A 17698-nucleotide genomic window follows, 5' to 3' on the forward strand; every position below is an offset into this window, starting at 1 on the left:
GTGCAACCGGATCCGAACCTGGGCCACCAGTAGAGGAGCATGCACACTTAACTGCTAAGCCATGGGTCCGGCCCCCCAACCCTATAATCTTAAATAATCGTAGTAACAATAATTTTCAAGTTTCCTTACATAAACTACATGCATATTTATATCAATTTTTACAATTTTGTTATTTTTGTCTTATTAATTGCATGTCATATATGTTATAATGGATGGAAAAACAGGAAAAAATAGAAGATAATTCTTTCTGAAATTTAGTCTCAAATCTTATCTCCTGCAGACTTGACAAAATACTGAGTCTAGCCTGCTTTCATTGTGATGAAGCTTTTTTCTACCCAGAGTACTTAGTTATCAGGATTCATATCCCTCAAAGCACATTTCTTCTAGATTCACACACCTCAAAGTAACTCTAATTCATTCTATTCCCAAGCCAAGTGCCTTCTAAAAAGTCCACTTAGTTGGCTTCCAAAATTGAAATCCATTCAGATTTGTTCATATGGGACTTTCTGTGCGCTCTTCCTGACCCTCTTGACTATGGGCTCTGGAGCGGAACCACCAAGTGCCATCACCTCTAGGTCAGCCCCTGTTTTTTATTTCTAATCACATGTAAACTGAAATACAACATGTCATCAATTATCAGCAAGTATCCCATGAAGGTGTCAATGGAAATTGCCTAATTCTTGGGGATGATCAGAGCACTGGGTTCCATTGTCCCTTTTTCTCCATGAACTCTCCTCTATTAAGGGAGGTCTGTAAGCTGATTCCTCTGCCAAAGTCCCCTGACTGTTTCTCAGATTCACATATATTTCCATAATAAATCTTCTCTAATAAAAAATATGAAAATAACAAGAAGTAGTGATGGAATAATCAAGAAAACAAGAGAAAAATTAAAAGTAAAATGATGAACATTTAAAAAATGAGAAAACACTGACTGCGTTTAGCATTTTCTATATGCTAGTCACTAGGCAACGTACTTTCCATACGTTGTTTCTTTTAATCTTCACAAAATCCCTACGCCATTAGGATTGTTAGTGTGCTCGTTTTACAAATAAGAAATTCGAAGTTCAGAGGATTTAAGTTACTGGCCTCATGTGATACATTTTGTCAGTATCATGACTGAGACTGATCTGTCTGATCTGAGAATAAATTATTTTAACTCTGCAGTTAGTAAATAATAGAATTGAATGCCTATAAAAATAATGATTCACAAGATCTAGACAGAAATTTTGATTGATTTTTTAAAGCTATGTCATATATTAAAATTAATAGATTAGAGTTAAAACTAATATCAGTACTTATGTTCTATGTTGCAACAAAGTTAATGGAAAACTATACTCATGGTCAGAAATACAAATTACACCTTGCAGAGTGATGTGTAGTTGAATGCAAATGAGCCTCACTTTGCAAAGTGCCTACTGAAGAGCTCAGTGTCAGCAAAAGTGAGATGCTCATCATTGATTAAAAAGATCTCAACATTTGTTTTAGATAAAAATAACCTATCAACAAGAAATGAAGTCAGTGCTATGAGGTAAGTTATTTTCTACTACTAGGGTGAGAAGTCAAAGTTATTTTAAAAACTTGATGAACAAGTATGCAAAGTTCATCACATTTTTCACAATCTGTGTGATCTTGGTTGGTAACTAAAAACCCATACTCGGAAACAGTATTTTATTAGCAATGATTAAAAAATACTAGTGTTTATTAACTCAGCTGTAGTTAGGTAAATACCATAGGCTGTGTCTACACAATAGAACAAAATATTATTCAAGTTACAAAGGGGAACTTGCAATTTTGCTAACCATGCCTATCCAATGCTATATACCTATTTTGTGTGTGTGTGTTTGTGTGTGTGTAGACAGATGGATAAATAAAGAGATGGATGGATATCTTTGCATAAAGCTACCGAATTAACTGTTTTTCAGCAACACTTCCTGTGAGACAAGTTGCTACATTACAAAGAACTCTTGATGGATATTTAAGAGATTTATGTACTAATCCTGGCTCTAGCTTATTTGATTTCCTACTTCTTTCTTATCCATAAAGTAAGAGTTTGGATCATATAATGTCACACATTTCTTTAGTTCTAAAATACCTTGATTTTAGAACTCAGTGGCTAGATCTTTAACTTCCCCATAGTTATAGACTGGTTGTTAGCTACTGAACAGCTAATGGCTAGAAGTAACTTGGAAAGGATAATTTCACATGATTTAAGGGTCTTATACTTCAAATATTCAAAATCAGCTCTTTACTGATCACCAACCCTGTGGCAGACACAGTGCTAGGTACTTTAAGGCAACTAATTGTGATCTTCACAACTCTATAAGGTCCAAGCAACTGCTCGTCTATTACAGATGGATAGATTGAAACTCAGAGAACTGCCCAAAGTCACATGTCTAGTAAGGAACAAGCAATAACTGGGATATACTTATACTAAAAAAAAAATTCTTGTTTATCTGAAATTCAAATTTAACTGGCTGTCCTATATTTTTATTTCCTATTTCTGGCAACCCTAATCCAGGTTCATCTTATTTCAAAGCCTTTAAATTTACTGTCTTCTCCTGAATTTATTGTATTTATGTTCATTTACATTTTTGTCACAAAATTTTCACAACAAACCTGTGGGGAAGACTGAATTTCCCCCATATTGCTCTGGATGTAGACAGCAATAAAATATTTTTCAAGGACAAAGGAATATTGTTTGTGGGGGGCCATTTTCCCATTTTCATAATATAGGATTTGATGGTATATAATCCCTAATTGGTATATAATGTCTGGCACATGGTAAGTTAAAAAATGTTTGTTGATGATGTTTTTGTTAGTGCTACCATCATTATTATTATGACTATAGGAATCACCTAGACTGTTTAAGACTAAGAACCTTTTGCATACATAGATCTATAAGGTTTTCCTAGAGAAATAGCTATGTCAATGAAATTCTGCCACATCGGATAAGCAACTTCAAATCATTAGCAAGACAGGAAGCAAACACAAAATACTGAATCAGAGAAGAAAATGGTCATATTTGGAGGGCTAACAATGAGTCTCTGACTAATTTTACTAGACTGTAAATGCTTTAAGGACCACCATAGAGTAGAAAAATAAAAATCTGTTTAACTCCTTGAGAGAATCCACTGATGACAATAGTAGTATGCTTAAGTATTCCCCACTCTTCCGTTGTACATTGAGAATAGTACAGCATGCAGGAAGGGTTGAATCTCAGATTTATCTATTTTGGACTACCCATATGACCTCAGACAATTTATTTAGCTTTTCTAAACTTTGATTTCTCATCTTTCAAATGGGAATAATATGAGGACCTATATCATTGGGTGGTTGATACTGTTAAATCAGATTCATGTGCAAAATGCTCAAAATATTGTTTGATAAATGCTACCTTTTAGTATTTTCAATGTTGTTTCCCCATTTCCATTCAAAATACTTTGGTACTCTTTAGCAAACAACTTGAAAGGTGATTTGACTGTGTTTTTGATGAAGCTGACTCATCTGGTAAAATCTGTCAAAATAGTTTGTGGCTATAGATTTAGCCTAAATTGCATATATCCTAATATTTAGTCTCAGTTAGCCCAGATTAATTAGATTTCCTGACAGCTGCCCCATTGGGCTGTTTAAGATTAATAGTTTAATGGCTTTATTCCCACATAATACCCTCCTTCAGGAGAACTAACTGTTGCAGGAAACTCCAATGCCACAGTGCTAAATAAAATTGATCTTTGTAAATTCTTCTAAACAAAGGCCTAGTATAACTAGCACTTTTTATTGCTACTCCATTCTTTGCTTCTAGTTTCTATTGGGGTTTTAGTTTTAATGTATCTCTGGGTAATGAATATTCTCAAAGCTTCAGGCCACCAGCATAGAACATTAATACCTCATTACAATTGGATTTCAAACTATTTTCTTACTTTCAAACCCTTGTTCGTCTGTCTTGAGATACAATTATTAACAACAGTCAAGCCATAATCACAATGATGCTATTTAAGCGATTATTCTCTGCAGGGAGGCTATAGCAGTTTTTGAGCAAAAAGAGACAGAAGAAGCTGAAATTCAGGAGACAATTCATACAGTCTACTTCCTGATTCTCTCAGTGAAGCAAATGTGAGCACTTCAAGTCATAACTCACTTTCATACTAAGAATTGTTCCTGTCTAAGAACAGAATTGCCCAAGGGAACTTCTTGAGTAGCTTGCCTGGAACAGAAGAGTGGTCATCACACTCATACTCGATTTACTTCTGTCTCAGGAACAAAAACACAACTAGGGCCGCTCACAAAGTCAGAGGTCACTGTCTCCAAAGTCTGTAGGGTCAGACAGGTAACAGCAACTTCTAACCTACAGTTGATGCCTGCCAGGTAGGAATAGGGTCTGGTGCTGCAGTATTTTGCCTTTTTTTTTTTTTTCACAAGAAGAAAGAAATCTAGACTTACTATGATTTTCTTGACTTTTAAATGTTGGCAACTAATTCACATATTTGAAATATATTTTGTGTGTCACACGAAACTTTCGGGCCAGACCCAGCTAGTGAGTTGCTAGATTAAGACTTCTGCTTTAGGTCCTCAATGACTGCCCAAATTCATTTATTCAAAGAGATCCTAATCTGAACATGAAATAGCCATAGAGATAGTGAGACGCTTCATCATTTCATAGTTACCACAGGCAATATCTGTGCAGCTGATCACACTTCTTTTGGCCTTTATTGACCATTGTCTTAATGGAGTCCATTGTAGGGAGTCCATTGCAGACCAAAGGAACGGAGCTATTTCTCCCTATTGGGTGAAATGGAGCTATGGGTTAATGCCATGACAATGAGTCAAAGAGCTCTCATCCTTTAAGCTCTTCCCTTGGTCTCTCTCTTTTAATTGCTGGTAATAGGATGATAATAATCCCCCGTGAGTGGGTTCTAAATATCTCTTTCTATGACTCCATTTCATATTACTCCAGATCTGCAAGTATCAGAAAGAACTATCAGTGATAACATGTCGGAACCTTTATCAAAGTTCTGTATTACTATATTAGGGTGTTTCTCTCAGCCTATGCCTAAACTACCAGCTCCTGGTGATCATCCTGGAAACTATCAACCAAGAACAGCGAACAATGGTTATCCAATCACTTTTAGAGATGAATACCTTTTTTTAAAGTAAACATTTTACAGAAACTCAGTATGTAAAAAGATAGAAAGAACTACTCTTGATGAAGAGAGAACTCTTACTCTCAACCCGCCTCTCTCTCTCTCTGTCCTTTCCAGTAGATCTTAGGGTATTCACGGAGTCCTAGAGGACAACAAACAACAACTTGAACCTTGAACATCTCTGCCCAGAACATAATGATATCACTTGTGTGAATCTATGACTAAATTCAGAATGTAGGAATGTGTATGTTTGTGTTTGTGTATGTATCTTATCAAATCCAATATTATTTTTATGTGATATTTTAGCTGAATTGGCAAGCTACTCTTCTGTTTGCTCCTTTCTTCTTAATACATTTAAGTTTAAAATCTATTTTTTCCTCTTCTTCTTGCCTAGAAATAGAAATGTTTCTTCCTAATTTCTATTTCTTACAGTTTTCTCCTGGAAATTGATCCATCAACTATTTCCACCTCTATCTCTTTCATTCTTTACCTTATCATTAAAAAAAAACTTATCAATCTGGAATTTCCACATAAAGAAGTTCTTAAATTTAATGTTTCTTATTTCCATTGCTTACCATGTTAACCTATCTCAGCAACATTTTTCTAGCTTTATTGAGATAAATTGACAGCTTTATTGAGATAAACATTGTATAAGTTTAAAGTGTACAACACAGTGACTTTATACACGTATATACTGCAAAATGATTACCACCATAAGATTAGTTAACACATTCATCACCTCACATAGTTACAATTTTTGTGTGTGTGGGGGGAGAATTTCTAAAATACACTCTTTTAGTAACTTTCAAATATACAATACAGTATTGTTAACTATAGTCACCATGCTGTTAATTACATCCCCAGGATTTATTCATGTTATAACTGGAAGTTTGTACCCTTTGGCCACCTTCATTCATTTCCCCCACTCTCTGTCCCCCAGAAAAAGGGACAGAGAGTCTATTTAAACCTTTTCAGCAATATTGTTAGACAAATAAGAAATATATCTTATAACACACTTACAATGCCAACTAAAAAGGGTGGTTTGTGGCAAGAAAGACATTAAAAAGTATTCCTTTTTTTCATCCTTTAGAAAAATAAGTGAAGTTTCCATTTCACATTGCCTGGAGTTGTATTAAATGTTTTTGTCAAGTCATAACTTTATTCATTCTGTACAAAACCACGATATTAAAAGGCAAATGATATTGAGCTAGAAGAATAGGAAATGTAATGTGAAGTTTCTTGGCTTGAAGGAAGTGGATAACATAGTATATTGAGACTCTTTGTTGTTGATTGGCAATATTAATCGAAACAGCAATCTATGTTAAAGGCAAGTGGAAAGTTCTCAAGGCTAGGCAGAAGAAAAAGAATGTAAAATCTACGAGATCTGGGAGAGGTGTGCATGCTACCAAGACCTTGAGGAAAAATAAAATAGGGGGAAGAAGACTTCAGAATATTAGAGTGGCATGCGTTATCTGAAACACAAGAATAAGGAAAGATAAAGACAGAGAGAGTTTGACCGTGGGGTTAAGTTTTCAGTTAGGACTGAGATGTTTATGTACACTCTCAGTTTCCTTGCGATATTCCATTCACCACCCCCGTATAGTCATGGCAATAAATAGAAACAGAGCCACATGTGGTCTAGTCAGATCCACCTTGAGGGAGAGTTTGGGGAAGAATCTGGGAACAATTGTTCCTCAAAATGAGTGAGACTATGAGAGAAGGAAGATTAAAAACATTTAATAGTAGTAGTATCAAATTATTTTTTCCACTAGACTAGGTCAAATCAGTGGTTAAAATCATGTGGTTGCATTTCTTGATTGCCTCATTCTTCTGTTTGCCCTCATCTCAGGGATACACTTGAGACAGAGTGTATTCATCTGGATGAGAATCACACTAAAGTCAATTATATCATCATAAATAATGATATTTTAACTCCTTCCCAATATATTTACTTATTATTTAATTTTCTTGTCTCATTACCCAGGCTAGCATTTTCAAAACAATGTTACATGTTTGTAGTGGGGATCTTTATTTTAGTTCTTATATTAGTAGAAATATCTCTAGTGTTTCATTGTTATATTTGATGTTTTCATTTGATTTAATATAGAGACTACTCATGAACCTTTAAAAAATCTTTCTACAGTAAGTTTAATATGTGTTTTTTTCAGGAATGTGTATTTAATTCTCTCTAATGATCTTTAGTAGTAACTAAGATAATTTTGTTCTGTTTATTGATGTGATTTACTAGACAGATGGTAAGCCAACTTTACAGTCCTGAAATAAAGCCAGCTAAGTCACACAGAATTATGTCTTATACTATTAAATACACTTTGAAAATAACTTATATAGTATATTTATATCCATATTCAAAAGTGAGCTTATTCTATAATTTTATGGTTCAATATTGCCTTGCTTATTTCTGAATGTGCTTCATGTCCCCTTTTTACTATAGTCCTTTCTATATCTAGAAGATCATGTCCTATTTGGAGAATCCAAGATTGACAGAGTATTTTAGAACCCGAATGGAAAAATAAATGCAGCAAAAATGACAGTCAAGAGATGGAATGAGAAATACAGAAATGTGTTGTCACTGAGAGAAACCGTTCATGAAAAGACACAGGGGAAATCTTTTATTATATCTCCAGAGTAATAATTATCCATTATGTCCATTATGCAGCATAGTCTGAAAATACATCTATTTTTGTGTCTACGTATTATCACTTATGAAACAAATGAGTGAAAGAAGCTTAATAACTAAGGGCAGGAAAATATTAAATTTAAATTTCGCTTTATTTCTACACATTTTAGCACATAGCTCCAAATATTTGAGTGTCCTATTTTTTAGACTTTAAAGGAAAAAAAATACCCTGTGAATTTTTTATTCTCAATATACGCATTTAATACATTTAGCACTCTAGACATGTTCACTCCAAAAATCAATGGAAAGAAACTGCAAAATAGCTAGTTTTTAAAAATTTAGGACTTATTCAAATACTATGCTCCTCTGAAGAAAGGGAAACTTAAAGAAGAAATTAAAAGTTTCTTTAAAGATCATAAATTTATTGATAACCCTCAAAACAGCTTATAAAAATTAATTGTTTAAGCTTCACTGCACCTCAATAAGGTGGAAATCTTTTTTTGTTTAACTAACTGCTGTTTGTCATTTTACAGACAAATGTAGTTGGAGATTAGGTAGTAATTTACAATGCAGAATTTTTTTTATGTAACCCAATTACTTTTATGTTAATTAAAAATACATGCATATAAGGCAATGATACCTATTTAGCAAGAATACATATAAACAAAAAGAAACTCATTAAACATGTTAGAATGGATGTCAACAATGGAAAGAGAAATGGGGGTAGAGTGTAGGGCTAGAAGACAAAAAGAAGAAATTTTGTAGAAGCTTTTCATTATTAAGCTGCCTTAAGTAACTAAACTAGATATTTCTGAGCGCCACCTTGAAGCTTTTAGAGCATAGTTAGATGTGGTATAAGACACTTTTCTAGTCATCCTAAGGTGATACAACCTCTAAAATCAGCTGGTTAAAAAAAGAAAGGCAAGGGGCCGGTCTGGTGGCACAGTGGTTAGGTGTGTGTGCTCCGCTTCGGAGGCCCGGGCTTTGTAGGTTTGAATCCCAGGTGCCCACTGACGCACTGCTTGTCAAGCCATGCTGTGGCGGCATCCCATATAAAGTAGAGGAAGATGGGCATGGATGTTAGCCAAGGGCCAATCTTCCTCAGCAAAAAAGAGGAGGATTAGCATTGGATGTTAGCTCAGGGCTGGTCTTCCTCACCAAAAAAAAAAAGGAAAAAAAAAAAAACCAAGTAAAGATTAACATACTGGGATAGGATGTCCCTTATTTTTGTCTTATTAAGGATATTAGATGGTTCTGATTCAGTAATAAACAATGTATGCATTCTGGAAAAACTCCTCAACCTCCTGTACCCATATTCTTTTCTCCAAGACAAACAAGCAGATGGTGAGTTCATTTTCTACCTGAATAAAACTCTCTATGAAGAGTTTACCAACTGCCAAAGACCATGAGTCCTACTGGGCCAATTTAACATTGAAAATAGAATTACTATATGATCCAGCAACCCCACTTCTGTCTGATATATATCCAAAAGAACTGAAATCAGGATCCCGAAATGATGTAAGAACTCTTATGTTTATTGCAGCTTATTCACAATAGCCAAGATATGGAAACAACCCAAATATTCATCAACAAATTAATGGATAAAGAAAATGTGGTATATACATACAATGGAATATTATTCAGTCTTTAAAAAGAAGCATATCCTGTCATTTGCACCACCATGGATGAAGCTGGAGGACATTGTGCTAAGTGAAATAAACCAGTCACAAAAGGGGAAATACTGCATGATGCTGCTTATATGAGATATCTAAAAGAGTCAAGCTCACAGAAAAAGAGAGTGAAAGGGTAGTTGCCTGTGGCTGGGAGGAGGGGAATGGGGAGTTGCTATTCAATGGGTATAAAGTTTCAGTTATGCAAGATGAACAGGTTCTAGAGATCGGCTATACAACATTGTGCCTGTAGTTAACAACGTGGTATTGTGCATTTAAAAATTTAACAGGGTAAATTCATATTATGTGTTCTTACCACAAAACAAATTTTTTTAAAAGAAATTTTAGATGAAAATTTTATTTTCTGGCCTTTTTTGGGAGAGGGGCCCTACAACACTGTCGCCTTCACATTCATGTATGGCCACAGTTGGCAGGTGTTGAGGAGAAGCTCTTCCCCACCTACTGAGTCCCCTTCCTGCCATTAAGACAAGACAGCATTTAAGTCGTTACAATCTCTCTCTTTCTTTATTGCCTTCCTGATACTGAGCTGGAGTGTCTGTTCATAGTCATCGTCGTGCTTGCATTGCTTTTTTCCGAGAATCATAAGGAATGGGATGTATTATTTGTCCCCATGTATTTGTCAAAGTGAAAACATTAATGATAAACCGAAAGGCCTGCCTATTTCAGTACAATTTGAAGAAAACAATTTTTTGTATAGAAATGAAGATTCCACCTGATCAGCTTCAATCAAGTTACTAGCCTGGCCCACGAAGGCATTAGAGTTTGGAATCCCTGCTCTATATAATTGAGGTAAAGCAGATAACTAAAGTAACTACTAAAAGAATTAAAAATTTCTATTTTTCATGATGAAATAGAGGGTTGAGGACTATTTCTTGAAAGTTCCTAAACTATAATATTATCAATTTTCTTTAATTGTTTGTAAATTGACTGAATTACCCAACTAAGCATAAAGCTTTAGGAAAGAAATAGTAGCAGCCCTTTTGGGCTGCTGCCCCACTACCCCAAATTCAGAAACTTTTCTGACTGCCCTGTCTCCATGGTAGTAAAATATCTGGTATATTTAGTAATTTTCATAAAACTTCAATCCATCCTAATAGTGTTTACTGTGTAAATCAAACATTCTTTTTTGTGGTTATTGTGGAAATTTTCCGTGGATTAACTAGGGACGTTACATAGATTAGAGCCTCTCAACTTTAGTATGCATCAAAATCACCTGGAAGACTTATTAAATTACAAATTTCTGGGCTCCATCCCCCAAGTTTCCGATTCAGTCAATCTGGATTTGGTCCTGAGAATGTTTATTTCTTACAAGTTCCCAGGTGATGCTGTTGGTCCAGGGTTCACATATTGAGAAACGTCGAAAACCATAATGCAATCATAAAGTAATACATTAAACATTTTTATTTATTTATTTATTTTTTATTTTTTTGTGAGGAAGATCAGCCCTGAGCTAACATCCATGCTAATTCTCCTCTTTTTGCTGAGGAAGACAGGCTCTGAGCTATCATCAATTGCCAATCCTCCTCCTTTTTTTTTTTTTCCCCCAAAGCCCCAGTAGATAGTTGTATGTCACAGTTGCACATCCTTCTAGTTGCTGTATGTGGGACACGGCCTCAGCATGGCCAGAGAAGCGGTGCATCGGTGCACGCCTGGGACCCGAACTCGGGCCACCAGTAGCGGAGCGCACGCACTTAACCGCCAAGCCACGGGGCCGGCCCCGATTAAACATTTTTAAATCAAAGATTATTAATAAAATTTCTGTCATGGTAAATATTTATAACCTCAAATAACATTCTTATATGAAAGCTAATAGCTTAGACTTATGCATTAGCACTTCCTAATAGATAAAATCTCTCTCTAAGGAATTCTTTCAATACTTCTATTTGTATAAGGAACCTCTGTTTAGCATACAAAACGGACTTCCATAGCACATATCATTTTTGGTGTATCTCTAGGAAAGATATGGAGGAAAAAATACTAATATCACAATACCCTGCAATAAGGAAGGACATCTAACTCAGGATTTTATGAACAATTTATTGATTTTTAAAACAAATCTATACTAAGAATTTTAAAAAGCCTAAAAGGGATTAATTTTTGAAAAAGATTGCAAAGGTAAGTTGTTTACTGAAAATAAACCTCAAAAAAAATTTGCACACACACGTTCTCTGACTAATATCCACTACTGTTCATGTTCAAAATTATATATTTCATTCAAGTCCATGTACTATACTGTAATATTTTGTGTCTTAGGAAAATTATATTTTTAAAAGATTATATATTTGAAATGCATTTAAAAATATTCATGCACATTATCTCATCCATAAGCTGAACTTACGTCTTCTACGGGGTAAAAAAAAATATTTAAAATTGTTAATGATATTGAATTCAGCATCTAAGCTTATTTCCACAACAAATTTTCATATTAGGATCTTATTAACATTTACCTACTTAAACACCCCTTACATCTTTTACAAAAATTACAGCTATCATTTCTAAAAAATAAAATTAAGAGAACTACCTCTTAGAATATTTCATTAAATACCTCATTTTTTATGCTTGAATGGCTTAATAAGCTCTCCTATCACCTTCATATACATTCTTATTAGTCATTCACATATGAAAATAAACCAAGACCGCCCAGACGAGAACAGGCTATTCAGAGCTTGCAATAGCAAAGAAGTCAATCATCATCACCTGTACTTAACAGAGACTCAAAGGCAGGCAGGGAAATGAGCAAGATTCATATCGAAAAAAAGGAGGGCTGCAGGTATACCCTGGTTGGAGGTTGTTGGCATGGAGAAGCTGGAGGTGGGCTAACTAAAAGTCACGCATCTTACGTGAATGGTTTGGGAAGCATATTTGGCTTTCTCTTTTGGTCCTGAGTTGAAAGCAAGGGCAAAATATAGGGAAGTTTCCGTTATTGACCAAGTCCTGACCCTTCTGGGCTGATTGCTACAGAATTTGTGGTTTGGCATCCCAGGCCATTTGCTGCAGAGTTTGTGGGTCAGACTTCTGTTGTCATCTATGGTCTGGCCATATGACTCATCCATACGATATTCAAACAACAAGGATCCTACATCTTCATGTAAACCTGCCATTGTAATAAATGAACTGCTTAGCAAGAATTTAGAGCAAATAAAATCTCTGTTGATATTCCACAATATAATTCTTATTAAATAAATACAGTAAAGAGACGTCCAAATAATTATTTTTAATTAAGCATAATATGGTCACTATTGTACACACACAACACTGATCTGAATAAAAAATACTTGTTCACTCAACAAACATTCATTGAACGCCATAGTATTTGGTGGTCAAATCCCAGGAAACATAAAGCACTTCCTTAACATTTCTTTCACTTTCTTGTACTAGCAGATATCTAGCTTTCTCTTGGGGTCCCCTGAAGGTCTCTCTCAGTTGGTGATTGTTTCAACTGCCATATCCTAGACCTGGAGGTGGGGTAACGGATCACCTTGTCTCGCATTGCTGCATTCAAATCACCAATTCTCCCTTCTCCCTAATGAAACCCCCAGCTCTCCGTGTCAGACTGCACCATATGCTTCCCCAACCTGTTGCTGCCATCTACAGACTGAGCTCATTCCTTCAAGATTTTAGCACCTTGCTCGAATACTTGCTTGTATCTTCTATTCTTGTCCTTTTTATTGGTGATTTCACAATCCAAAGAAACAATGCAACCAATATCTTAATTTTCTCACTTCAAATGACTTCAAGGGATTCCGATGCGCAGCTAAGGTTGCAAACCACTGACATAAACCAGTGGTTCTCCACATCAACAAGTACCTGGGAACCTTTCGAAATTTCAGTGTTCAGGTTCCACAGCCCAGACTAATTAATGTCATAATTTCAGGGAACGGGGCCAAGGCAAGAGTGTTCTTTAAAATAAGATAGGCAGGGAGGCAGACAAGAAAGAAATGCATAAAGAGGTGGATAAATAAACAAACAAATAAATTTTCTGAGGGAAGCTAACAATAAGTTAGGTTGAAAAAGAAGCTCTCCCCTAGACCTTTCCATTACCAATATCTTCCCTCCTCTGAAATCTCATTTGCCTCAAATAGCCGTACACCACCAACTCCTCAACCACAAAGAGACTTCCGATCTGGTGATTTTTCTCCCTTGTATTCTCATTTCCCTCCCTAACCAATTTAGATTCCAAATCCACCATTTTAATCATTCCCTTACAAAAATGCTCCAATCACGTGTCCCACTCTCTGTCCCTGCTGAAATGATGAGTTATTCTTTCTCCACTTATTTGTACCATCCCCTCTTGCTCACTCTAGGATATTACTCCTGCAGGTGTCTCCTCTATCTCATTCATCACTAATGTCTCTTTCACTGGATCATTTCTATCATCAAACAAATATTTTATGATAATTCTGCATTTAACAATAATCTCTCCATTCTATATCCCTTTTCAGTTAGCGCCCGTCTATCTGTTTCTTTTTATGGCATAATTCTTTGAAATGCTGTCTCCATTTATTATCCTTCCATCCTCTTTTCAACCTATTCCAATCACCAAATCCATTCTTGTCAAGGTCATTTGTGACCTCTACATGAAGAAACAAAATGGCCAATTTTTAGTTCTTATGTTCTACCCAGCAACTAGCTTTTGATGTAGATGATCACTCCTTTCTTCTAGAAATATTGTCTTTTGATTTACATAATACCATATTCTTTCTTTCCTCCTACCTCACTCTTATTTCCTATGTCGATATCTTTGCCGAATCTCTATTTTCCTCCCAAAAACTAAGTGACAGGGTTAATGACAGAGTTGAGCACAGGGGTCTGTCTGTGGATATTTTCTTTCACTTGTCTACACTCAGTCTCTAGGTGACCTTAGTCTTCTCACGGCTTATATGCCATCTTCATACTGATGACTCACAATTTAATTTCTTCAGCCTTGGCTTTCTTCTGAACTTAAGACTCTTATATCCAACTGCCTCCTTAATTTGTCCTCTTGGATGTGTAATGGGAGCCTCAAATTTAACTTGTCCAAAACCAAACTCTGATATTTTTCCCTGCTTTTTCCTCACTCTCTCCAATGTCAATAAATGACAACTACATTCTTCCAGTTATCAGGATAAAAATCTGGCATTCATTTTTGACCTCTCTCTTTCCCTTATACCCTAATCCATAAGCAAATCTTACTGTTACCTCCTTCACAATATATCCCAATCCCAACCACTCTCATAGATTCCATGGCTCAATCCATGGCACCATCGCTTCTAACCTGACCCCCTGCATTGGTCTTCTAACTAGTCCCCTGTTCTACTCCTGCACCCCTGGTGTCATTCTGCTCTTCATACATTAGCCAGAGTGATTCTTGTACCATATATGTCAAATCAACCATGACTCTCCTCAGAACTCTCTCGTGCTAAAGGGAGGTGAAAACCTCTCTTTACAAATACAATTTAAAAGTTTTACTTGGTCCTCAAATATCTCCTCTCCTATAATTTTGCAAGCTCTTTTCTCCAGGTTAAATGAACTTTTTTCTGTTATTCGCACATGCCAAAAACAATACTGCTTCGGAGATTTTGCCCATGCTATTCCTTCTGCCTAGAAGGCTTTTTTCCCGGATGTCTCAATGACTTGCTCTCTCACTTAATTCATATCACTCTTGCAATATCCTCTCCCCAAGGAGTCTTTATCTGACCACCATATCTGAAAGAGCACCTTCCTTCACTCTCTACCTCTTATGTTTTATTTTATTTTATTTTATATTTTTGGCTATCATTTTATTCATCTATTCATTGATGTGTATTATTTGTCTTCCCTCATGAAGATGTAAAATTTAAAGAGCAAGGACTTTGTCTATTTTTTCCATTGTAGTATTTTGGAATCTGAACCATGCCTGGCACCTAGTAGATATTCAAATATACTCAAATAAATAAATGAGTGACACTTACTGTAAGTCAGACTTTTTTCTGGTCCCACCCTCATGCAGCTTACATTGTATATTAAACAGAAAATAAACAAATAACGAAAACAAAAGCCAGATAATGACATATGGCAATAAGTGCTGTGAAGGAAATACACAAAACGATGTGTTTTATAGCAACGGAATGAGACAAGCTTAGGTGGGCCAGGGAAGGCATTTCTGAAAAAGTGATATTTAACTTGATGGCTACAGGCTAAGCAGAAGCTAACCTTTGATAAAGCTGGAGGCAAAACACTCCAGTAGAGGAAATTGCAAATATTAAGGTTCTGTATTAAAAGAAAAATCCAAATGCTATGTAACTGACAGAGGGAATAAGAATACGAAAGAGGAGCTTTCCGAATGAATGCATGAGTAACTCAAGGAATCTAACAGCAAGGAAAGAGATGTTACTTAAGAGGATTTGAATAATGACCTAGGTCTATGGTAAGATTTAATTTTCTGCTGACCCTCAGCATTACCAATGCCTTTATGGCCTAAATATAACCCTGACCTATGCCCCAACAATAGCTCCTTTGCCTGCATCACATATGCTAAGCTACTCCACACTCATTCTAACCAGCGCCACACATGTCATTCTTCCAGAATACAAAATATACAGCCTGATGAGGCTATCCTGACATCTATTTAAACAACATGATGTGATTTTTTAAAACAAAGATTACATCTGCAGCAAAGACAAAAAATAAACTCTAGTTCTAGTTCTGGCAGCAGCTTAGAAGATAGCCTCGCATTAGTGGCTGCAAGTTTCTGCATCTCAGATTTTTATCTGCAAAATACCAAGCTTTGACTAGATCATTGGTTGTCAAATTGTGTGCAGAGGAACTGACACAGGGGTTCCCCAGGGAAGGGCTAAGCAGAGCACGTAGACCTCTAGCATTGAGCTCTATTGTGATCAGAGAAGCACTAAGTTTACCTGTTTTAGGAAACACTGGGGTTCCATGTAAGATTTAATTTTAAAATGAATGTTCCTGTATAGATAGATTTGTGATAAAGTGTAGTTAAAATTTTAATGGTAGAATCTAGGTGGATATGGTGTTCACTATAAAATTATTTCAAGTTTTCTGTATATGTGAACATTTTCTTAATAAAATGTTGGCAAAAAATGGGTTCCACTATAAAAAATAAAGTTACAGAATCTTTTGGAATATCAAAGCTTAATCAAATCTTTACTAGCTCTCGTAGCCTAGGAATCAGTGAAATTGTAATCTAGCCTTTAAATTTAAGGAACAGTTTTTAACATAATACTAATATATCGATGTTCATATTGTTGAGAATTACTGAATCTACATAATTTTCTAGAAGATCGTATGCAGCTTTGAGGTAAAGGTGCTTTTATTCCTTCTCAGCACAAGGACAAGCTCATCAGAGGCTCATAAATGTGTGTGTGTGTGTGATTTTTAATGAAAGAATAAACAGATGGCATAATAGCTTAGTAGTCATTTTGCTAAATGATTTGATTTCATTTTACCAAGTGGCAAGGCCCTCAAAATTGGTTTGTACATTTGAGTTTAAAAGGAAGACTTTGCATAGGTGCAGTATTCCTACATTTCCCTTCTTTTGATTATGTTAAAAAATAATACAAGGCAAACAGAATAAGAACAGGCTGAGTTCAGCAAAGCTCTTAACAAAAAAGGTCCTGTGGGCTTTTTAAGCCATCATCTCAGCAAGGTACAAAAACTAACTGCCATCATATTGTCCCAAACACTGTGCAATAATTAGAAAATTCCTTGCTCCACCATGCCCAGTGAATGGGAACAGACTTTTTTTCTTTCCTTTCTCAAAACATTATAGGATTCCATTCAATCTCACAATGTCAATCCTTTGAAGACTGGTGATAGGATTAAGGGTGTCTAGTTTTGGACCTTTATTGTAAACACCGATTTCCCTGTGTCCACTTGGCACAGAGATAGGGAGATTAACTCCTTCATGGATATCTGTTACTCACATCTTAGAGAAGCCATCTACTACAGTCATTATCAAAACAGGACAAGCAACAAATGAAAACCTGATGTTCTAATATTCATACTGAAAAAAAATAAATAATAAAATATACAAAAGATTTTCATGCTTGGTTCACAGGTTGTTGACACCAAGGACTCAGATATTTCCATTAATGTTAACTACATTTCATAACGACAGCAGCAGGAGGTTACAAGCAAGCAGCTTCATTTGCGATCTGCTGATACGTTAGCGAAAAAAGTACTTCTCCCCAAATGTCTTCCACTAAGCAAATAAACATGCAGAGAATTTTACTTGTGATCAAATG

This window comes from Diceros bicornis, chromosome 1 (genome assembly GCF_020826845.1).
Source record: "Diceros bicornis minor isolate mBicDic1 chromosome 1, mDicBic1.mat.cur, whole genome shotgun sequence".
NCBI lineage: Eukaryota > Metazoa > Chordata > Mammalia > Perissodactyla > Rhinocerotidae > Diceros > Diceros bicornis.